The 24,357-nt window shown below is 35.9% G+C and overlaps 1 protein-coding gene and 1 pseudogene across 36 annotated transcripts in view; both read left to right on the top strand.

Annotated features, from left to right (window-relative positions):
- Nucleotides 1–24,357, top strand: part of GNGT1 (G protein subunit gamma transducin 1) — a 346,832-nt gene that overhangs the window by 229,767 nt on the left and 92,708 nt on the right. For 31 of the 36 annotated variants that reach the window (XM_049093550.1, XM_049093559.1, XM_049093560.1 and 28 more), the window contains one exon: nt 12,425–12,537. The gene's annotated coding sequence lies outside the window, so the exon portion shown is untranslated. Of the gene's footprint in view, nt 1–2,710; nt 2,841–12,424; nt 12,538–24,357 lie in introns of those variants that run through there. The other 5 variants (XM_025471335.3, XM_049093558.1, XM_025471344.3 and 2 more) reach the window with 1 other exon arrangement.
- On the top strand, nt 20,461–21,909 carry LOC125752463 (putative elongation factor 1-alpha-like 3; annotated as a pseudogene).

A 24,357-nucleotide genomic window follows, 5' to 3' on the forward strand; every position in this document is an offset into this window, starting at 1 on the left:
TTCTTCAAGAGCCCAATGATATATGTACTCTGAAAAGTAAATGAGAGCCTTGGTCACTATCAGTATCATCTAGAACTCTGAAGAGGATAAGAAGAGTCTTGATGAGGCTATGGATTTTAGCCTATACACTAAATGTGTATAGAAACATGTGTGACCTTGATGTATGTTTGAGGTGTCTATGAGGCAAAAAATTACCAGAGTTCTCAGGGTAAAGAACTGAGGGAACAATAGTGGATAGGGAATCGTTATTGCTGCCACTGAGTAGAGCAGATATCCAGACCGTTTGTGATGGTTCAAGACACTAAAAATGTGCAGACAGGGCTGATTGTTGGCCAAGGCATCCAGTGCTAAGATACCTGACAACCAGGTTTTTATCACCTGAAGTCTGACCAATTGTGCTGATTCTTGTGTCCTGTCCTTTATGAGACATCCTGGTTAAGGAATGGAAAGCGGCTGCTCTCTGGGGAGCTCCATCATTTGTGATGGTGATAAATAATTTCACCATAAAGTTCACAAACTCTTTTTGCTGTTCATTTAATTGATCCCAAGGGGCTCAGATAGCCAGATACTTGGAGACAAGTTATCTTCTTTTATACTGTGGCATATCGCAGGAGATTAAGGACAGAGGAGGCAACCCCTCCTGCGGGAAGGATATGTCAGAGAGCCTGGGCTTGTCTCTATCCTGTAGCAGGTCACCTCAGCAGTCAAGCTGGGTTTGAGGGTTGCTGCTTCCATGATCCAAGACAAGGAAGACAGCTGGTTATGAAGTGTCACATGTCCAGTGTGGGGCCAAAAATTGCCAGTATAATGGCATACAGCACTGGGTCACGGGAGACGGTTTTTGCATCAGAAGCCTCCAGGCAATGAATGATCATTATAGGTGGTCAAGAGACTCCAAAAGACATGAAAAGAGGTTGCAAAAGCCTCTATGACAGAGGAGTCTTTGGAGTTACTAATGGGAATGTGTATCGTACAAAATTGAAACAAATTCTAGGGAATTTTGTTGTAATCTACAATAGCAAAATATTTACCAATTGCTGTTTGTATGGAGTCAGAAATTCCAAGAATATTGGTACAGAAACTTAAATATGTGAGACCAAGGCCTCAAGGTTGCAGTTATTTAGTATGTGGGCCCATTCATTCTTTACAAATGTAGGAAGAGGGCAGATTAAACAATTAAATGGATTGGAAGTGGGAATAATTACCTCTTCTCTAAATAAGACTTTTACAGTGTAGTTCAGGCATTGAAGGCCCCAATTCTAATGTGAGCTTTATTAAGTATTTTAACTGGAGAGAGGGTCCATGTAGTCCTATTTTGTCAAGCTAATTTGTAAGTGCAAAGACTTAATTTAATTTTTAATTTACTATTCATTAGGTCAGGACAATTATGATCATTATAGGACATTTTTGGGCAATAGGTGCTATGAATACAGGGGATTTAGGCAAGACAATAGTTTCAATAGCTGACATGAGGCATGTGTCCTCTACTTTATGTTCAGTAATTCCCCTAAGATCATGGGGCGGGGGTGTACTTTGTTTCAATTTAGTGGGATTCCCCAGTGTAACTGTAATTTGAGCTCTCATATTTATTAAGGCCATAAAGGTTTGCCATTGATATGAGAGTTAATTAAGAACCTATACTGTAGTGGCACAAAATCTAATCAGCATCTTTTTTTTTTTTTTTCTAGTTTTCTCTGTACATTACTAACTTTTGGATTTTCAATTGGGTCAAATTGTGGATTGATTGATTGATTGATTGATTGATTTAGTATGTTTCCTGCCTCTCTCCCTCCCTCTTTCCTTTCCTCCCTATCTCCTTTCTTCCTGCTTTCTTGCTTGCTGTGTGTGTGTGTGTGTGTGTGTGTGTGTGTGTGTGTGTGGTTACTGGATATACTTCAGTGGGCTTTTCCCTACCCTGCTCATATTATAGGCTTCTTACTCCAGAGATCCTTACATCAGTATCATCAGGATTAGGGACCTCACCTCTGGCAATGGTTGAATTAATTCTTGACTGTGCTACAGGAATGCCATGGATGTTTTTCCTTATACCCCTAATGATAAGTATCTCTTTTTTTGGTGACAGAGACATAAGTGCAACAGCACCAGCAAAGGCATTTTATAGTGTCCCAGTGAGCCTCCTGTCTTTAGGATTGTAGAATTCAGCAATTCACATTTTCAAATAATGACTACTATTCAAATGGTGACTGTTCTTCCTCCACTGAGTTACTACCCAATGTGCCCATGTTTATCACACAGGGTGTAATCTTTCCCTTGAACTCTCTATGAATGAGGGCATACGCCCGACTGAGACACACCAGGTCACAATTGGTCACAAAGCAGTAGTCATTCTCTAAAGTTAGCGTCAGTCAAGTTTTTGCTAGAATCAGGACCCATAATTTAATCTAATACATACAGATGGGTTCAGACTGAGACACATGACCCAGGGCTGCTTTAATAAGGGCCTGAATCACATACTTCTTTCCCTAAAAGCCAATTAATTATTAAAACTTCTAACTTAGGTTACTTAAATCTATAACAGAGGTTCAGTAGAACTCAGAAAATAGAGCACAAAGCAGTACACCTCAAAAAGCAGGCTAGCTAGCAGGCAGCAGCTCAAAATACATGCTTGCCATCAGACAGTAGAATCTGTTAGTAAGCCAAAGAAACAGAAAGACACCCCCCCCCCCCCCCCCGGTGATGGTGATCATTGTCTAGGGATTCCACTCTCAGAGTCAGCTGTGACATTCTGCAGATATAGGGATAGTACATAGAAACAGAATAGACCTCCACCAAAATTTGGTTTGGATGTCAAGTCTGCAATCTAGGCACACACCAAGAAGGTATGAAAAGGTTTTATTATTTATGTAATGAAGCTTTCTAGGGAGAGGAGAGCAGACTTCATAAACAGGTCCAAACATGGCTTGAGCGAGCAGAGAAAAGATACTGGCTTGGGGTTTTTTGTGATTATTAAGGGATGGTGGGAAGAGGCTTTTGTGATTTGATCCCCCCGTTCAAAGAAAGTAGCACCAAGGCTTTCCTAGCAGCATGCCAAGATGTGGGGCAGAAAGGAAAGAGAAGTGAGGTTGTAAAAGCTCTCAGCAGTCAAACATCAAAAATAGAGTCAGACTCTCATCAAGGGATTTCTGGATACAACTGTTTATAGTGGAGTGAATTGCCAATGAAAATTATAGACTGTATAAACTGAGAGGAGTTTACATGACATGCTGTGGAAGATGGTGTATCACTGGATCACCCCAGAGGACACCTGGGCATGATAATTCTTTCCATAGGGATACAGAAGGATGAGAGCAAAGCTTTAAAATGACAACATACCTTGAAAAGCAAGCCTTTTATTTCTTCTGATAGTGTGGCATTTTTAACAAGTCAACTTTAAAAGGTAATAGATTACATAATCAACATTCACCACTTTATTCCACATGGAGAAGCATGGTTAGCACCTACTACTTAATGCTTATGTCATAGGGAGGGGACTATGCAAACATTGGCTAAGTGAATATACGAACGTTATGGAGTTTCAGGCTTTAAAAACTACTTTCTCATTATTTGTCTCATTTGATATTTAAATGCCTCCTCTGAAAAAGAGACAATTATCTGCATTTTATAGGCCAGGGAACTTAGGTTCAGAAAAGATAATACCTTTGCTCAAATTCAGGCAGCAAAAGAGCCAAGGTGCAATCCCAGTTATTTCTAAACACTCATGTATTTCTTACCAAAGCACTGTTCCTGCTAGGGATAGAGATAGGAGATCTCCTTTTGGAGATAAATGAGTTTCTCTCTCAGAGTTCTTTCTGGTTCTTTCACCTTTCTGATATTCAAAACTCGACTTCGTAGTCGAAAGCTGTTTCAATGAATATTGAAAAAAATCTGTTAGACACATTTAATTCTAATAGCACTTAATTCCAGTGATTTGCAAACTGTTGGTTCAAACACTTTGTCTGGAATAATTTTCATTTCTATCACTAACACTTATTAAAAGTCCAGATTCAGGCATTCTAAATGATTCATTTATTATACTTGATATCCTGAAATATTTTGAATTTTTCTGAAGATCTGAAGAAAAAGAAATAATCAGATCTCTCTCCAAAGCAGTACTTTATTTCCTACTAAATCAATGTAAAATTATGTGCAGGAGATGAGTTCTAATTGACTATAACCCTAAGTGGAATTTGTTTAAAGTCCTTATCACTCTGATTGTTCAATCTGTAATCAGCTTTCAAGTTCAGGAGCTGTATGAAATATGGGTGGGTCACATGAAAACTCTGACAGAATAACAAGTATTTTTTTGAGGTATAAAGCTTATCACAAGTGGTAAAAAGCTGAATGATATTTTGTTGTCAATTTACTCCTCTCAAGGAGACCATTTTCAAAGTAAGGCAATGTAAAATTCCATCTAGACTTTGATTCCTAAAGCATCTAACAATCGAATGCCTGGCATTGTCATTCCATCTATTGTTGTCCTAGATACCTATCTCAGATAACATTCCCAGATGTCTTGAAAGCATTGCTCTCTTGGATGGAAAGCACTGTTGTTGACCAAATTTGTTCCTTCTGGTACCTCTCTTTCCTTAGACTGCTGATATACTTGTCCATCAGATCACAGTTCATATTAGGGCAGAAGTATCTGAATCCTAAAGTAAAAATTGCCTAGATTCTCACCCTGAAACCTTGCAGAAAGTCTTGGTGACAAGCTTCTAAATATACATTTAACTTCAAAGAAATATGATTTACCTATTACAAAGGCATTACTTTTTTGCTTTTTTGTAGTTGATTGCATGCATCCCTGCTAATTCCTAGAAGGTACATTTCTGAGATCTTTTTTTAAAGTTTTTATTATTTATTCATGAGAGGCATAGAGAGAGAGAGGCAGAGACACAGGCAGAGGGAGAAGCAGGCTCCATGCAGGGAGCCTGGTGTGGGACTCCAGGATTATGCCCTGGACCAAAGGCAGGCGCTCAACTGCTGAACCATCCAGGTTTCCCAACATTTCTGAGATCTAAAGCGGCGTAGTGACATCACTATCTGTGAACCTCCCCCCCATTAGTATATATATGGTAACAAACACGGGGCATTACATTTACATTACATTACTTGTTTCTTTGTGTTTGGGGGGGTACGGAGTGGAGGGAGTGATTTTCAAGGTACTTATTATACTTTATTATGACAATTTAATTCCCTGTCTTCTTCCTCAACAAAATAGGATTCATGGATATGCTTTAGTTCTTTTAGTTCGGTAAATGTTTGTTGAACTAAATTCTAAAATAAGAGTAGCTTTTTATTCTCCCTGTTGTATCTTCTCTGTGGAACCTTGAGCAATTCAAAATATATTATATGTATACGTATTTTTTTCAGATATTTTTCTTGTATCAGTACCTTCCTACCTGAAGGAGGATGGATTTGTGTAATGGTAAATTATACTGTGAATGTTTGATCCATATGTATTGTTTCTGTACAGAGTGAATATTAAGGTTTCAAAGGGAAAAATACACTTTTAGACTCACTTTAATAATAATGTCATTACATCCTGTTTCAGATTCTGAATGCTTCTATTTAGTACCAACTGAGTACTCCAATAATGGTTTAACCATTTTTATTCTTCCTGTTTGATGTTAAAGTACTTTGGGAAATAAAATTAAAACTCTTTGGTGGGAGTAATAAATACATTCCACACATGACACTAGTTCCTACATCTGCATCATAAGCCTCTCTCTTCTCGGAATTCTAGAACTTTCCCATAAACATCAATAAGCAATTTTTGTGCTTAAATGATACTTAAGTCACATCTGTAAAATCCGTTATGAGTTTGGGCAAGTTTTGGTCCTGTAATCCCTCAAGAAAGAGTAGTTGTGTTGAAATCACTCTAGGACTATGATGAATTCCTAAATCATCGTAGATCCTCAGTGCTAGTCCCTATTGCTGGAACAGTTTCAGCCCCTGTGTTAACAAAAACAACTTGGATTCTCACATGACCCAGTGCATCCCTGTGCTTAGTTAACAAGACATGCATTTCTGTATTGGTAGAAATGGAACATGATTTTCCCAGTTCTTTAATTCCCTGATGTATAGGACATGCTCACAGTTTTATCTTCTGTCACTGGAATTTATTCATTAGCCTCCTAAGAGGATCCTTGATATCATTCCCAACTCTACCCTCCTAAATATTTTAATCACTGAGCATGAACAATAAATAGAAGAATGCCATTCCCAAGCTTTCAGCTATTTTGTTCAGAGTAAATAAAATATTTTTAGTACATAGAAGCATTCTATGGTTTCACCCCATCTCACCACCTACCACCTAACGCTTTAAACACTAATAATGCCAAAATGCTGCCAGTGACTGTAAGGAATTTCACAATTCAAAGAGCACTGTCTTGTGTGCACTTCCTACCTTGCTTCACCTGGCTTTCGGTCCTTTATTTTTAACAGTATTTCCTTCAGGAAGCCCAAGGTACGTGTAGGAACCTTTCTATTGTGTTCCCTGAAAACCTGATCAGACCTCTAATCTACCAATCAAAATGTATTTATTGTGTGCTTGTTTTAATCTAATCAGGTACTGTGATATACTATAGCTTTAAACAATATATTCTCTGCAGCTGTTACCTGGAAATTCTTGGAAGACAGGAATCCTATCTGATGTGCCTTTGGCCTCCCCTGCACATAGCACAAGTGGTTCATATAGAGGCTAAGTAATTATTGGGGGTGAAACTGAAGTGAACCAGAAATTAATAGGGAAATCTAAAATTATTTTCCTGAATACATTATTTTAGAAAGACAAAGCTAATAGTCATGATTCACATATGGCTCTCTTAAGGGAGAGGGGGAGAGCAAATCACCCAGTCACTGCAATGACTAGTGGATTTGCCTTCATTCCTTTAAAAACCTGAAACCAGTCCTTGACACAATCATTAGAGATCAACTCTAATATAAATTTGTATGCAACATTATTGAAAGTGATTTTTATTCGGACTTGAGTAACTTTATAGTATACCTTAATTAGAACAAAATTTGGAAGCAGTAGTTTCTTATCACAGGTGATTTTCATTAGCAGAACATTAAAAAATAGATCTGTCTTCAATGTCCTCTTGTTGCAATATTTATCAAAGTCAAGTGATATATATTTAGTAATGTTTACAGTACTACATGTCCTAGTTTCACAGATTATAATTTTCATGCTGGATTCTTTTGAATAATGTGGACCAGAATAAACCAGACGTAGGATAAAATTGATTAAGTTAGCATACTACAGGTAAGCCAGGAAGACAAAATGAAAGGTCAATTTTGAGGGAGAAACATTAGAACAAATTTTATTCAGAGTCATGGTGAGCTACACACACCATCAAAAAGCTCCATGGACTACTCATTCATACAGAAATGATCCGACACTCTGTAGACACTAAAAAACAGAGTTTTTCTGACAAGGTTGCATGTTGACAGTGAAGGTGTTTTTGTTTCTTTATCTTTAATACATGATTCTATTAGATGAAACACTGATTATTAATATAAAATCATGCATTTAGAAACCTGAGAAATTGTTCTGGGCTCTCAGGGTCTGTTTTATGTGGGAGCATCACATTTTTTTTAATTGACCTGGAAAGCTTTTTTTTAATTGACCTGTATAAATTTGCGAATATGGTCAAATAGGGAGTGCCCATACTTCCTTTTGCCCATGAATCCCTTTCTCCTATCCAAGTTATCTGTCAACTCAATTTAAGGGGTTCAAACCTTTTCATGCAATTCTCCTTCCTCTCTCTCAAGATAGCTTCCTCTCTGTGAAAGGTAATTACTTCTCCCAGGAATATTTGCAGTTTATCATCATCTTTTCTACTAGTTTTTCTCTTCAGTTATCAAATTAATATATAGAATCACTCTTAACCACATTTCACCGAGCCATATCACTGGATTAACTAATGTCTCTGTAAAATGATTAGATTGATCTTATTGCACACTGCATTTATGGCTAGTAGGTTATTCTCCTCTAAGTATAAACACAACTGCTCACACTAGATAAACTGGATGTTTACCAAGAGTCAGGTGTTTTTGCGTCTAAATCTGTTTATGCCGGTTTTCCTTGTTATGGTAGTTTCCAAAGTTAGCTGTCATCATTTTTCCCCTCCCTACATGAACATGCCACTCCTCACTCCCAGAAGTGGAGTCTATTTCTTCTCCCCTTGAATCTGTGCTGACTCTGTGACTTGCTTTGACCAATAAACTGTTGCAGATGTATTGCTGTGCTAGTTCCAGGTTTGAGCTTTTTAAGGGAAACTGGCAGCACCTGCTTCTCTTAAAAACCAGCTGCCACACAAGAAGCCTAATACTCTGAGACCACCATGCTATAACCCAAGATAACCCACTGGAGAAGCCACAGGGAGAGAGATGCCTTGTCACTCCCTAGCTATTTCAGCAATCCTAACTGAGGCATGAGACATGCCAGTCCCAGAATATACCACCTAGGGAAGAAGAATCACCCACTTGAGCCTTGTTCAGATTCAGAATTGTAAAAAAAAATCAAATTGTGGTTGTAAGCTTCTAAGTCTTTTGTTATACAGCAGTAGATAGCTTAAGCACTTGCTATAGTAATCATATAATTTAATTAAATAAATAAGCCCATGAGTCTTGAATGTGGGATGAATGAGAATTATATCTATAAAAAACGAAATGAAAGCTTTGAAAAGTCTCAAAGAAGTTTTAAAAAAACAGCTTAAAGTATAGAAAGGTTGCTATCAAAATAGGGTGGGGAGAAAACAAAACGTAGGAATATTCTACATTCAGATTGCTTTAAAATATCTTGAAGTACATTTTTTTATAGTTCTTATTTGTTTTGCTTTGTTCTTACTTATCCTTGAGTGTGAAATGATCTAGCCAGAATTATCTACAACCACAGAGGATATATGTTCATCGAATCAGCCCCCACCATCCTTTTCATTGCAGTAGAATATCTTTCTCTGATCCTGATAGCTAAAGGAGCTGGTTTAAGAATACAACATACTAACCACTTTTGCACACTTGTTAGCATCACAACTAATATAACTCCAATACAGTGTTATAAAATTTACATCTTTGCTGCCAACTTGTATTTTATACAGAAAAGAACATCCAAGGCAATATCCAATACTTTGTCCAGATGAAAACATCTAAATGATACACTCTAAAGAGGATATCCTAGAAAACAAGGCTCCCACCTGTCTGCTTATGGGTTAGCTGAGTTTAAGACTTATAATGCCTTCATGGATGTATCTTGCAAGGAGTTACTGTGGCTGAGTTCAAAAAGGGTATTGCCTGTGTTCTCCTCTAGGATTTTGATGGAATCTTGTCTCACATTTAGATCTTTCATCCATTTTGAGTTTATCTTTGTGTATGGTGAAAGAGAGTGGTCTAGTTTCATTCTTCTGCATGTGGATGTCCAATTTTCCCAGCACCATTTATTGAAGAGACTGTCTTTCTTCCAATGGATAGTCTTTCCTCCTTTATCGAATATTAGTTGACCATAAAGTTCAGGGTCCACTTCTGGAGGGTATTATGCTGAGTGAAGTAAGTCAATCGGAGAAAGATAAACATTATATGTTCTCATTCATTTGGGGAATATAAATAATAGTGAAAGGGAATATAAGGGAAGGGAGAAGAAATGTGTGGGAAATATCAGAAAGGGAGACAGAACATAAAGACTCCTAACTCTGGGAAATGAACTAGTGGTGGTGGAAGGGGAGGAGGGCGGGGAGTGGGGGTAAATGGGTGATGGGCACTGAGGGAAGCACTTGACGGGATGAGCACTGGGTGTTATTCTGTATGTTGGTAAATTGAACACCAATAAAAAATAAATGTATTAAAAAATAAATAAAAGACTTATAATGATAATAAAAAGACTTGCAACCATAGAGAAAATAAGGCATAATTATGACTACCTAATGAAATAATACTTATAAAATAATGAAAAAAACTTCTGGTTAGTGAAATTTCATTACCCTTAAGCTGGGGATATGTGTGGAAGTTGAGCAAGTATTCCCTCCTAGACCCCTCTGCTGAAACAGAACCAGAGCATACAAAGACTAGTATTTTTCTGCCAAAACCTGTTGATTTCTATAGTGTTGTAAATTTTCTCCAGTCTCTAGAATAAATCTAAATATTATTCTTAGCTTCTAAGTGCTATTGTGTAGTTCTTATTGTTTTATATATATATATATATGTATATATATATATATATATATATATATATATATATATATACACACACACACATTAAACAGAAAGTTGAAAGGGCAGATTCATTTTAATTTAAAAGAATTATTTCCCAAACACACAAGGTAATTCTTTTCTTTCTCAACTCTATAGGCATTTTATACCAACCATTGAATTCAGGCATCTTCTCACTTGGAAAGTGGTAAAGGAATGTGATTATATTATTTACTTACATTTTATTTTCCATATTGTCTTCAACCGTGTGACAGAAACAGTAATGCACACCAAGTATCCCGTTTGTTCCTCTATGTTTCCCAGCCCTCTGCAGTTTATAGAGCCATATGATCAGTTCTGGCTAATGAAAAAATGTAAGTGGAAGTGTGATAGGTCATTTCTAGCCTGAATAATTAAAGAGCCATCTGTGGGGGCGCCTGGGTGTTTCAGTTGGTTCAGCATCTGACTCTTGATTTCGGTTCAGCTCACGATCTCAGGTCATGGGATCAAGCCCTGTATCTGGCTCCGTGCTTGATTGTGAGTCTGCTGAAGATTCTCTCTCTTTCCCTCCCCCCATCCCCCTATTCTCACTTTCTCTCTCTCTTAAACAAATAAATCTTTTGGGGGAAAAAAGCATCTGTGATTCTCCAGTTTCTCATTCATCTGCCAGGGTAACTGAAAACGCTTTGAGTCACAGATGATTCACCTATAAGAGAGCCTTAGATCAGCCTAGGTCCCTAACTGAGTAGATGAAACAGAGCTCCTTGCCCACTTATGTAGAATATATACCATGAACAATTCATAAACTTTTGCTGAACTTATCAAAAATTTTGGAACTGTTTTGTTACTGCAGCATTAACCTAACCCATCATAATAATACATACAATATGGTGCAATCACAAAAATAATTAATCATTTAATAAATTCATTCAACATCTAGTTGGTAACCATTAGTGCCAGGTACTGTTACAAGATACTAGGTTTAGGTCTGTGCAAAAAGACACAGTCTATGTCCTCAGTGAGCTTATAGTCTAATGAGGAGAATGGAAAAATAAACTTTCAACAAGGAGCATTGGCAAACAACCAGCATGTGCTTCAACTATACAGGCACTTGGCAGAAAAGTGTGAATTAAGAATTTTCAGTGTAAGGCAGTATAATTCAGTGTAATATAGGCATGATAATAGATTATCATAATATGGTAAGTATTTCAAGAAAGTCTGTACCAAATATTTGGACAGTAAAGATAAAAAGGCAAGTAATTATCTTGAGATATGATGGAAGACTTCTCAGAGGAGGTGACATTTGTTTAGATCTTGAAAAGTGAGAATTCACCTACTGGAAAAGTTCATGGAGTAGTCATTAGCTCTGCTCAATAAAATTACCTCATTTTCTTTCTTCAAGGGTAGGATTGCACTTCTAATCCCCTTTCAATTTAGAAATAGCCATGTGCTTTTTTTGGCCTATAAAATGTGAATAGAATGAGTGATTGACACAGTCAGGCAAAAAAAATTAAGAGCCAATGTATTATTTGCCAGGGTCCTTTCTCATTTCTGATCACAGGAGTGCAATTTGAGATGAAGTTTCAATCGACCTTGTGTCAGAATGACAATGATGGGATAAGCCTCAGCAATTCACATGGCATGAGTAAAAATAAATTTTTATTGTTTTAAGACACTGATAAGTGAAGAGTCATCTGTTACTGAAACATGACTAATTCTGACTGATAAAATATATTCCAAGCTAAGAAAATAGCTAGTGCAGAAAGACCTGGAAATGTGAAAGATTATTGTGTATTTCTGAAACAGTGAATTCAGTGGAGGCTTAAGTTCAAGGTATGTGGTGAAAAAAGGGTGAAATAAGATGATGTAAGATAGGTCAAGGTGTGAGTGGTTTTCTGTTGCTGTTAAAGGACTATTTTTGAAGCAAGAAAAAATAAGTCTGGAATGTTGATGGTCAAGGTATGAGCACATGTGTACCTTCATTCATGTCTACCTGACCCTGTGCTAAGGAGAACCCTTTGTAAAAAGCCCTTAGAGAAGGATTTTAAATAAACAGTTGTTTTGTCAAGGCAGTTATTAGGTATGTTGATGAAGCCACATTGAATGACAACTTTTTGTTTTGTATTATATAAAGCAGGAGGTTGTCAAAGCCTTGAATCTGTTGTCTGTCATTGCCACCATATTTTGTTTGGAGAATGTTAATATCTCCTAAAAAGTAAAACTGAATTTTTTTTTTTAGATTTGCTTGAGAGATGGAGTAACATGCCGATTATCTGTGGCAGTGGGGAAATGAAACTGTCACATCAATTACAAAAGCTGCTAAGTTGCCAGCAGGAAAAGCATTGATTCTCGGTGAGTTCAGATCTGTAATTTCAGATACTTTTGTCATCTTGCTGAATGGAAAACTTTGAAAAGAAAATCACTTCTTCCATTCATAACAATACCCATCATTGGAGTCTTTGAAAGGAACTGATAAGGTGAAAATTTATTTTTGAAATGCCCTCAGTTCTTGTTAATTTTTACTTCTAATTTAATTTTCATTTTTCCTTTCTTTGAGGTATTGGTTTATCAGTTCACTAGATTCCCAGCAGGACTCAATATGACCATACCGTAGTTTATTTTAAAATGCAGCTAAATAAGAGTGATTCAGAATTGTGTACATTTGTATCTCAACAAAAAAGCATTTATTTCTATTAACAGTTTAAATTTTGGGCAGTTTGTTTGTTCCCTCCTGTTGTCTCCACTAAAGACATCTGGCCTCTTTATGAAGTAGAAATCAAGATATTTAGAAAATTTGGAAGGTCTTTGTTCTCTGTGGACCAGATCAAATTGTTCTAAAGTCAATCCATGGGGACTTTTGAGAGGGATGCCAGGCAGGGATTGACAGCTCTTATCAAACATCTTTATATGCCTTGCTTGGTGCATTTATCTATCCCCAATATCTCCCCCTCCTACCACCAATAACCGGGTTTCAAGGATTCTGATGACAATCTGAAAAGTTTATGAGTTGCAGACTTTTTGTTTAGGGATTGTGACAAAATCCTTTTTTCCTTCGTTTTTCTTTTTTCTCACTGAACACGGAGGAAGACTATTTCTGAGTCTCCCTTAAAGTTCGATTATGCCACATGACTAGATTCTGGCTAATACTGGTAGATAGAACTAATGTATTCATTTTGAAGTCTGCCCTAAAAATTCCTGTGTGCTTGCCTATTCTCTTCCTTCTGTGGTTACCATGGAGGCCATGTTTTTAAGATGGCAATGTTATATAATGGAAGGATCCTAGATTCCTGAGACATTCTTGAAGGAGAACTAGCTAACTTGCAGCCAAAAGCAATGTGAGAAAGAAATTTTTATCAAGGCACTGAGATTTGGTAGTTGCTTTTTACAGTAGTTAGTATTTCTTGTTCTAACACAGGATACTTTTGGAAATTAGAAAAGGTAATCTAATATGTTCAAAGTTTATAATAATATGGGAGAAACAGTAGAAAGCCCTTTAAGTAGGGCTTCTAGACTCCAAAATGACGCTTAAAAATATTAATACTGACACCATATCTTACATAAACTATAACTTCCTTGTGGGTTAAACCAATATTTAAGATTACTTTCTAGAGTACTATGATCATATCACTTCCCATCTTAGCTTAAGAACAGTGACAAAGTTGTAACACATTCGTTACAAGTATACAAGAGTAGAATACAAATCCCACAAGTAAAAGAATAAGTTATAACAAGTGAAAGTCTGTAAAAGGAATTGTGACTCTTACCTACTTGTACTAAAGAAATATTTTGCAGAGTTGACTTATTCAACCAATGAAATGAAGAAATCAGTTCTGCTTTCAATTTCATTATAACCAAGTAGTGATTTTGCATCACTAAATGTAGGTTCATTGAAACAGAAATGGTTTGTAACATTTTCACTTCTCAATTTCAAGAGAGATTTTCATGCATTCCCAACATTTCATATATTTACTTACCTAGAAAATCTGTCTTAACCTTTTTTTTGTGTATAACTTAGGTACTCAAGGGCTTGACAATTGATTTGAATAGCGTGTTAGCATGACACATTCACAATTTTTAACTGGTGATATTGGTTTGTATAGCCTTTTGAAAGGAAGAAAACCTCCTCATAAAGCTGTATTGGTTCAATAAAAAATCCCATTAAGCTACTAAACATCACTTTTTTGACCTTTTTGCTTCTGTAAGCTGTAATTAGAGTTTTAAAAATTTCTTCCTTAAAAGCCAAGTTTTAGCACAGAGACAAATAGTGATTCATTATTGGAAAATGTGATATTTTTGGCATTTCATTTCCCAAACTATTTCAAGTCTGGCCCACATGACAGACATATTTTAAAAGCCACTACTTACTTTCTTTAACTTTAAAATCTTAAATGGGTCTATATATTGGCAAATTGAGTCACTCTTATAGAATGGAAATAAAGTTTTTAAAATTAAGTGACCAAACTAAGAAAGCTTATCCACTGTGCCTTATGCATCTTTAAGGCTCAGGTACTTATAAGTAAGGGTCATGCAATAGAATAAGCCCTAGTCTAAAAAACAAACCTGGATTTTCTTCTGGCTCCCCACTTTGTGTGACTTTGACGAGGTCTTTCATAATAATAAGTAACATTTGGATGATACTTAAAAGCCTTGAAGTATTTTTGTATATATCTCATCCTGTATATGAATCAGAATCATAATTTTAGTTTACTAGAGATTCATCAGGACTATTTATTTTTAGAGGAGAGCAGATATTGTCCCTGTTTAAGTAAATGTCACCGTGAATTATGTGATAGATCACCTTCCTAAACTATACTATCTGTCCATAAACAGGACAGTAATATCCATAATATAAGGAATATCACCTTGTTATAAAGTCAAAGAACTCTTTTGTTAAATTCTGCTACATTCAGTCATTATGCTAAAGGAGAAAAATGGCTCATTTCATAATTTGTTCTATCAGATTTTTAAAAAAATTATGAATAACTTATTAAGCCAAACCATGAAACCAAAGTTTGTCTCACAGAGATCTGCGGTGGTAAATTCAACCCTTGGAAATATTTGTTTACCAAAGAGATGAAATCTGGTCACACTTTTCCTAACGTTCAATTTCACAAATAAAAGCTAGAGAAATCCACTTCAGAATATTCAGACTTTATTGCCTTCTGGTCTTTACAATGTGAATTCCAGAAGAATAGAGACCTTTCTTTTTTTTTAACTACTGTATCCCTAGTGCCTAAAATATAACAGATGCTTAATAAATATTTGTCGAATGAAATAAATTATCTTTCTTCTGTTGGCTTCCAGGAAAAATAAATCTTTCACTTCTATCACTGATTTCAAAGAAACAGAAATTGGATGAGTATAGGATGTGAAGGGAAATTAATAAGGAAAATAAGTATATTATAGGGCAACATGGAAGAGAAATAGAACAAATGACCATATATCCATGTCTTTCCTCCAATATTTTGCTTTTAAATGCCTGTCATTGAAGATGTTAATAAAGCTTAGTCTCTCTCACCACAACTTTGACATAAGTAAGGAACAATTGCAAAACTGAAATTATTTACATCCCAATAAAATGAAGCAACAATGATAGGATGAATGGACATTTTGATTCAGTTTTACAGGTTTGCAAAAGTGAAAATTATTTATTTGAAAATACACAAGATGTCAAAACCTGGAACATTTTCTTATCACTATAATGATATTTCTTTTCTATGATTCAAAGAGGAATTCATTTGAATTTCCTCTCCCTTTTCCTATTGCTGTCTTCCTAGTGAAACCTCTAATCCATAGCATGAAACAACTAATGAAGAAATAATAGAAGGCGTGGTTAGGAAGAATCTGAGTTTACAGATTAAGAAAACAGGCTCAGGAACTCTGGTTTTGAATGTTCTCTTTACCTTATAAGAGCTGTAAGATCCTGGGAAAATGAATTCATTTCTGTAAGCCTGAATTTCATCATCTGTAAAAAGTAGATAATAATGGCCCACAACTCACAGGATTAAATGATTAGGAAAAGAAATGCTCTTCACCTATCAAGAATAAATAATAGATACCACTATTTTAACAATAAACAAAATTCTCAAATCTTAAATTATAAGAGAAGGCTTTAGATTAATTGCAAGTGTTAACTAACCAAAGCACACTCAATATTATCTGTAGTTGAGAAGATTCCTATCTGAGTTTGTTTTATACAAATCATCAAGTATCAGCAGAGTAACGGTACCTATTGTAGAAGGATCTAGACATCTGTACAAACTATAAAATGACAGGATAGGAGGTAATGCAGCAGTCTCCAGAAGAAGAGAAAGAGTATCTTTATCACCAAATGAGCAATTAATGTTTCCATATGAATGTCAATCTGAGAGCAAATGTCCATGCTGTGTCCTAGCTGGAGAACAAGGGTAACAGCAGGACATTGAACTAGCAATAGGAGGTAATTCTCATTTAAGTTAAAATGACATATTACAGTTTATTGATTGGCAAAACAGATTCCTTCTATCCAAAATAAAGGACAAATTAAGCCAAAATGGCAATATGTAACTTTTTGAGACTCACAATCCATCTAATCAACCCGAACTCATAAAGAAGGGACATAATTCTTTTCTGTATTTTTATCTTATTATATCTGAAGGATAAAATTTCTTCTAGAAAATAGTTGTATCTTTTTTTGCTGCTATCATCAATACTTCATAAATGCTTTAATATACCTTTACCTTTCACAAATTGTGCTAATTCATTTTTTAAGACTTGAAATAAGACCTAAATACCTAAAAAAACAATCCCAGTGGAGAAATAATAAGTCTTGCAAATAATTTTTAGAAATCCTATGATTCCAATTCCAGTTCAATTTTCATTTTGGCATTGGCTACATCTATGTTTGGACATTAGTTTTTTCTTTTTGTTTCTTTTTCACTTTTTGCTAGCCAACATCTGATCCCCCATCCTAAGTTTGCAAACTCCCCAAATGAAAATTCTACTTATCAACTTTCTCAGAGTCTCAGCAGCTGGTAGCCTCAGCCCAGGCCATTGAGGTTGATAGTGAGGCAGAAAATATATATTTATCTTGTAAGATCATGCAAAACAATTGATACGATCCAGACATTTTCTTAACACCATAGTATATAAAATATAAATAATATTTAACATGTGTCTACATGGCTCTATTACTTTGAGTCAAATTTAAAAATCATGGTGAAATAATTTTCATTATAGACAAGAATAAGAAAAGCTTATACACTGTGACTGCTATCACTAAACAATGTTTAGGGGAAATTTTAGCTGTGACAATAGGTATAAAAATTTAGTATATTAAAAAATAAGAAAGTTGTCAAATTAGTGGTCTAAACTTCCATTTTAAGAAGCTAAAGGAAAAAGAAAGCAAACTAAATCCAAAGCAAACAAAAGGAAGAAAATAGTAAAAATCAGAGTGGAATTAAAGACATAAAAAATACAAAAACAATAGATAAATATCAACTAAGCCAAAAGTTAGATCTTTGAAAAGATCAACAAAAGTGACAAAATCCTAGCTAAACTGACCAATAAAAAAAAAAAGAGAAGACTCATATTGTTCAACTCAGGAATGAAATAGGGAATGTTGCTACCTACTTTACAAAAATTAAGAGGATTATAAGGGACAACAATAAACAATTGTATGCTAACAAATTATATAACTCAAATGAAATGGAAAAATTCATAGAAATTCCTAGAAAGAAAGATGAAATGGAAAAATCAAATAAGACAAACAATGGAGGAGTGCCTGGCTGGCTCAGTCTGTAGAGGATGTGGCTCTTGATCTTAGAGTTGGAAGTTCAAGCTCTATGGTGGGTGTAGAGATTACTTAAAAATAAAATCTTTATGAGAGATAGAGCAAGGGAGAGAGAGAGAGAGAGAGGAGAGAGAGAAACTGTGGAAACTGATTGAAGAAGAAGTAGAAAATCTGAAAAGACCTAGGAAAAGAACAGGAGTTTAATAAGTAATTTTAAAACTTCACTCAAAGAAAAGCTTGGGTGTAAGACTTTACTGGTGAATTCTATTGAACAGTTAAAGAAGAATTTGATACCACTTTCATAACTATTCCAAAAAATGGAAGAGAAAAGAAAACTTAAACTCATTCTATGAGGCCAGTATTATCCTGATACCAAAACCAGACAAAGTCAGTATGAAAATAAAACTATGAACCAATATATTTTTTGAATCTTGATGCACAAATGATCAACAACAAATTCAACACATAAAAAGGAGTATACACCATGCCAAATACGATTTACATATGAAAACCAATTAATGTAATATACTACATTAATATAATAAAGGACAGAAACCACGTGGTAATAATCTGAATACATGCAGAAAAAGCATTTGGTAAAACGGTCTGATGGTATCATCACTTAACACACTAGGAATAAAAGGGATAAGAGCAGGACTGTTTATGAGCATTGGATTTCTTTTTGGGTGATAAAAATGTTCTAAAATTAGGTTGTGGTATGGTTTCACAACTTTGAGAAATACTAAAAACTATTGAATTATGTACTTAAATGAGTGAATTTTGCAGTATGTAGATAATATTTCAGTAAAGCTATTAAAAAATTCATACCTTCCCTATGTCTAAATAGCCATCATTAAGTAAATTCAATGTAATACAAAGATATCCATATATAAAAGATGTAAAAATAAGCTAGCAAAAATTGATGAAATTTATATGAAGAAATATTTAAATGGCTACTGAGAAGTGTAAAAGAAATAATCTTTCTGTATAATAAAATCCAGTATTATGAATTTTTTATTTTGCCCCAATTAATCATTTTTTTAAAGATTTTATTTATTTATTCATGAAAAACACAGAGAGAGAGAGAGAGAGAGGGAGAGAGGGAGAGAGGCAGAGACACAGGCAGAGGGAGAAGCAGGCTCCATGCAGGGAGCCCAACGCGGGACTTGATTCCGGGTCTCCTGGATCACGCCCTGGGCTAAAGGTGGCTCTAGACCACAGAGGCACCGACGCTGCCCTCAATTAATCATTTTTGAGGCTACCTATAGAAAATGCTAACATCTTATGTAGGCAAGAAGTTAAATTGACTCTCAAATATATTTTAAAATAAAATATATGGCCAAAATATCGGGAAAAATAATGAAACAGAATCAGCCTATCAGTAATCAACTGATATTATAGAACTATAATGGTTAAAATTGTTTATATGAGACATATTAGAGGCTATTTGGATAGCCTCAAAAGCCTCAAAAACATGTGGAACTTTGGTTTCTGTATTGGTTTACTAAACAAGCTGAAATCAGAATGAGAAAGTAAAAGGAAATTTTATTTGTATCCAATTACTGTCTTTAACTCATTCGAATCATCAGATTTTTTATCCACTCCTGAATTAATTAACTCATTCAGCATTTTATAAATATTTTTAGGGGCTCTACCATGAGCCCAGCACATTCTTAGGTTCTGGATCATAGCACTGAACAAAACAGGCATTGCTCCCTTCCTAGGATGTATACTCTACTTTGGGGAGATAGACACTAAACAAAACAAATAAGATAATATAAAGAAAGTTAAATTTGATAAGTATAATGGAGCAAGATAAATGAAATGAGGAGGATAGTGAGAGCTGAAATAGAAAGGTTTTAAATACATGGTCCAAAAAAAAAGATATTTATTTATTTATCTATCTATATTTTATTTATTTATTTGAGAGAGAGAAAGAGAGTGTGATAGAGACAGCAGTCAGGTTGGAGGGGCAGAGTAATAAGCAGACTCCCCACTGAGCAAGGAGCTTGATGCAAGGCTTGATTCCAGGACCTTGGGATCATGACCTGAAGTGATGGTAAATGCTTAATCGACAGAGCATCCCCCAAAAAATACTCTGAAGAAAGAATAAAGATAAGCCCTTTGGATAGCTGGGGAAGCTTTTTCCAGGCACAGCAACCAGCAAATGCAAAGAGCCTGAGATGGATGTTTGCTTGATGCATTTGAAACTAGAACAAACTGGGGGAAAGGAAGTAGTAGGAGATGAGGTCAGAGAAGCAACAATAATTTACAGAGGCATGATAAGGGCTCCAGCTCAAAAATCCTCCCCTCATCTCCTATATCCTACCATATATACCACATAGCCTCTGTCTATTTGGGTCCACTGACCTTGACAAATAGATGTTTTTCAAAAGAACTCTGGTCCAGCTACCTTCTATGGCATTCACTTAGTTCATGAGAAAACTCAGCATATTTGCCCTGTTGAACTCAGGTAATACAGGCTGCACCCATCATGGCTTTTGCACCTTTTCTTTTGTCACCACCAGCTGCAGCCAGCTTCTCACATGTACGGTGTTTAAGGCAAAAGTCAGGCACCATTACCATTCCTCATAGTCTCCATAGACTTAGGTCAAAATCTCCCAAGAACCATCTCACCACACTTCATTCTGCTCTCCTGACAACACAAAGGCCCATGAAACTCCGTTAACTCAGCAAGTAGCCAAACAGTTGTAAGACTGGTCTTTATGAGTGTCTCTCTTGCACAAAGAGGGCACTAGAGCTTTTCGTAATGGGTTTGCCACCAGAACACAGGTGTCGTGAAAACCACCGCTAAACCTAAACCAAAATGGGAAAGGAAAAGACTCACATCCACATCGTCATCATTGGACACGTAGATTCGGGCAAATCTACCACTACTGGCCGTCTGATCTACAAATGTGGTGGGATCAACAAAAGAACTATCGAAAAATTTGAGAAGGAGGCTGCTGAGATGGGAAAAGGCTCCTTTAAGTACACCTGGGTCTTGGATAAACTGAAAGCTGAACATGAACATGGAATCACCATTGATATCTCCCTGTGGAAATTCGAGACCAGCAAGTATTATGTTGACCATCACTGATGCCCCAGGACATAGAGACTTTATAAAAAACATGATTACAGGCACATCTCAGGCTGACTCTGCTGTCCTGATTGTTGCTGCTGGTGTTGGTGAATTTGAAGCAGGTATCTCCAAGAATGGGCAGACCCGTGAGCATGCCCTTTTGGTTTACACACTGGGTGTAAAACAACTAATTGTTGGTGTTAACAAAATGGATTCCACTGAGCCACCCTACAGCCAGAAGAGATACGAGTAAATCGTTAAGTGATACGAGTAAATCGTTTCTACATTAAGAAAATTTGCTACAACCCCCACATAGTAGCATTGGTGCCAATTTCTGGTTGGAATGGTGACAACATGCTGGAGCCAAGTGCTAACATACCTTGGCTCAAGGGATGGGAAGTCACCCGTAAAGATGGGAATGCCAGTGGAACCACACTGCTTGGAGCTCTGGATTGCAGTCTGCCACCAACTTGTCCAACAGATAAGACCTTGTGTCAGCCTCTCCAGGACTTCTATGAAATTGGTGGTATTGGTACTGTCCCAGTGGGTCGAGTGGATACTGGTGTTCTTAAGCCTGGCATGGGGGCCACCTTTGCTCCGGTCAATGTTACAACTGAAGTAAAGTCTGTTGAAATGCATCATGAGGCTTTGAGTGAGGCTCTTCCTGGGAACAATGTACCAAGTCTGCCCAGAAAGCTCAGGAGTCTAAATGAATATTATTCCAATACCTGCCACCCCAGTCTTAATCAGTGGTGGAAAAATGGTCTCAGAACTGTTTGTCAATTGGCCATTTAAATTTAATAATAAAAGACTGGTTAATGATAACAGTGCATCGTAAAACCTTCAGAAGGAAAGGAGAATGTTTTGTGGACCATTTGGGGTTTTGTTTTGTGTGTGTGTGTGTGTGTGTGTGTGTGTGTGTGGCAGTTTTAAGTTATTAGTTTTTAGAATCAGTACTTTTTAATGGAAACAACTTGACCAAAAATCTGTCACAGAATTTTGAGACCCATTAAAACAAAAGTTTAATGGAAAAAAAAAATGAGGGGCACTAGAAACACAAACAGCTTTGACAATTCTGTTCCAAGAAACCCTAGTTCAACAAAGCCTTTGATCACTCATTGCCTTACTCTTGTGATCTCTAGATGGGTGATGAGCTAAGGGTTACAGAGCTGATCTGAGAACAACTCTTCCAAAGAACTGCATAGATGGCCTAACATAGATGGCCTTTATTTGAATATGGAGATATGTGTTCTGCACTAGTTATGGATATAAAATCTCACCTGAGACTAGGTGGAATTTTATATAACATCCTATTACCATTAATAAAGGCAGCAATTTATATAAGTGGCCAAAATATAGATCATTCAATAAATGATATAAGGACATCTGGCTGGTTATTTCTCTCTTTCTCTCCCCACCTGCCCTTCCTCCTTGTGCCGCCCACAGCAGCACCCCCCCTCAACATATAGTTCAAAGATATCCAAAGATTCACATGTTAAAAAAATGAAACAAAAATACTAGAAAACAGGTACCTGTTAAAACATGGAGGAACCCCAGAAACAGTGTGCTCAGTGAAAGAAACTGACTACAAAATACCAAATACTACATAACTCCATTTATATGAAAAATCCAGACAAGGAAAATTTTGGGAGACAGAATGTTGAGTAGTGGTTGACAAAACTATAGGAGTAATGTCTGCAAAGAGGCACTACAGAGTTTCCTTTATGGGGCAATAGAAATGTTCCAAAATCAGTTTGTAGGGACAGTTATATAGTTCTGTACAGTTATTAAAAGTCATTGAATTATACACATAAGACAAATAGATTTTTGGCATGTAAATTACAATAAAGCAGCTTTTACATGCAATAAAGCAGCATGTAAATTACAATAAAGCAGCTCAAGAAAAAACTTGAAATATGCCTTCCTAAGTATGACACAAGCACCAGAAGTTATTTTTAATAGTTATACATTTAACTACACAATAATCTAAATTTTTTTCTTTCACAAAAATTATGAAGTGTCAAAAGATAAGTGACAAACTGGAAATGAGATTTTACAGCATTGTGTCAATTAGGATTCAGGGCAAGAAACTGAAACTGAGGAGTATTAAGAAGAAAGAAATTTGGTAAAGTGAAGTATGTATTTACAATGCCATTAGAAGGTGGAAGAATGAGCTAGAGGCTGGCATCTCTAGCAATCACCCAAAACACTGTTACATTGTTCCACCAGAGGTAGTTTTACCTCTGAAACTGCCACTTTGAACTACCAAGAGCATACAACTGTAGCTGGAACTCAGGAATCAGGGAGATAAAGTCAGGAAGCTGCAACAACTATCTGTTAAAGAAACAGCTGGCATATTGATGCTGGAATATGAAGTTTACCTGTTAATCCTAACACGAGCACCTCTCACCATCACAAAATTGGTAAATAGCCCTGGGAACATGGGATCCTAGTGCCTCTGCCTCCAAAATAGCCTCTTTTCATTGAGAAGATGAGGTAATAGCCAATACTGTGGACAAAACTCACATTTCCAAAATTTTACTTAACAGCAAAATAAAACAGTCAGGAAGATGAACACAGATTCACTGTTGCTGCTTTCATGCAAATCTCATCAAACACACCTAACAGCAGTACCAATTTACCACAGAAGCATAGCTATAAGGTAGCTTGGAAACATAGTTATTAGTTTTCTAATAGCTGTAGGAAAGAAGGCGAGCTGAAAAGAAGGGGAATAAAAGTAAGTAAAAGTCCACATTATTAACCAAAAACACATATAACAACCAATGGCTTATTCTTTAGTGTATAAAGAGATCTTATAAATCAATAAGTGGAAGGTGAGTATAAATAGAAAGTTACCAAGAAAACAGTTACAGATATTTTATAAGCATGTAAAACTACAGTTAATATCACTCATAATAAATAAATGCAAATTGAAAATATAGTACTCTTTACCTCTCAGATTTTAAAATATCAACATAATTGAATTGAGGAGAGTTTATAGGAAAAGAACAGCATCTCTGGAGGGCAATTTGGCAATACCTATTAGAATTCAAAGTGCACTTATACCATGGTTATCAATTCTAGGAATTTATACTGGATACATATAAGTGTATTTGCAGGAAAGTATGTACAAGGTTATTTACTGAAGTACTATTTGTAATACCAATTCTGAAAACAAACCTAACATCCATAAAATAAAGTACAATAAGTCCTAACATGGGATGCCTGCAAAATATATTGTTAAATAAAACAAGCAAGAAACAAAGGTATGTGTACTTAGTCAACATTCATACAACGTACAAAAGACAGATAGTTTTAT

Source organism: Canis lupus, chromosome 14, assembly GCF_003254725.2.
Source record: "Canis lupus dingo isolate Sandy chromosome 14, ASM325472v2, whole genome shotgun sequence".
NCBI lineage: Eukaryota > Metazoa > Chordata > Mammalia > Carnivora > Canidae > Canis > Canis lupus.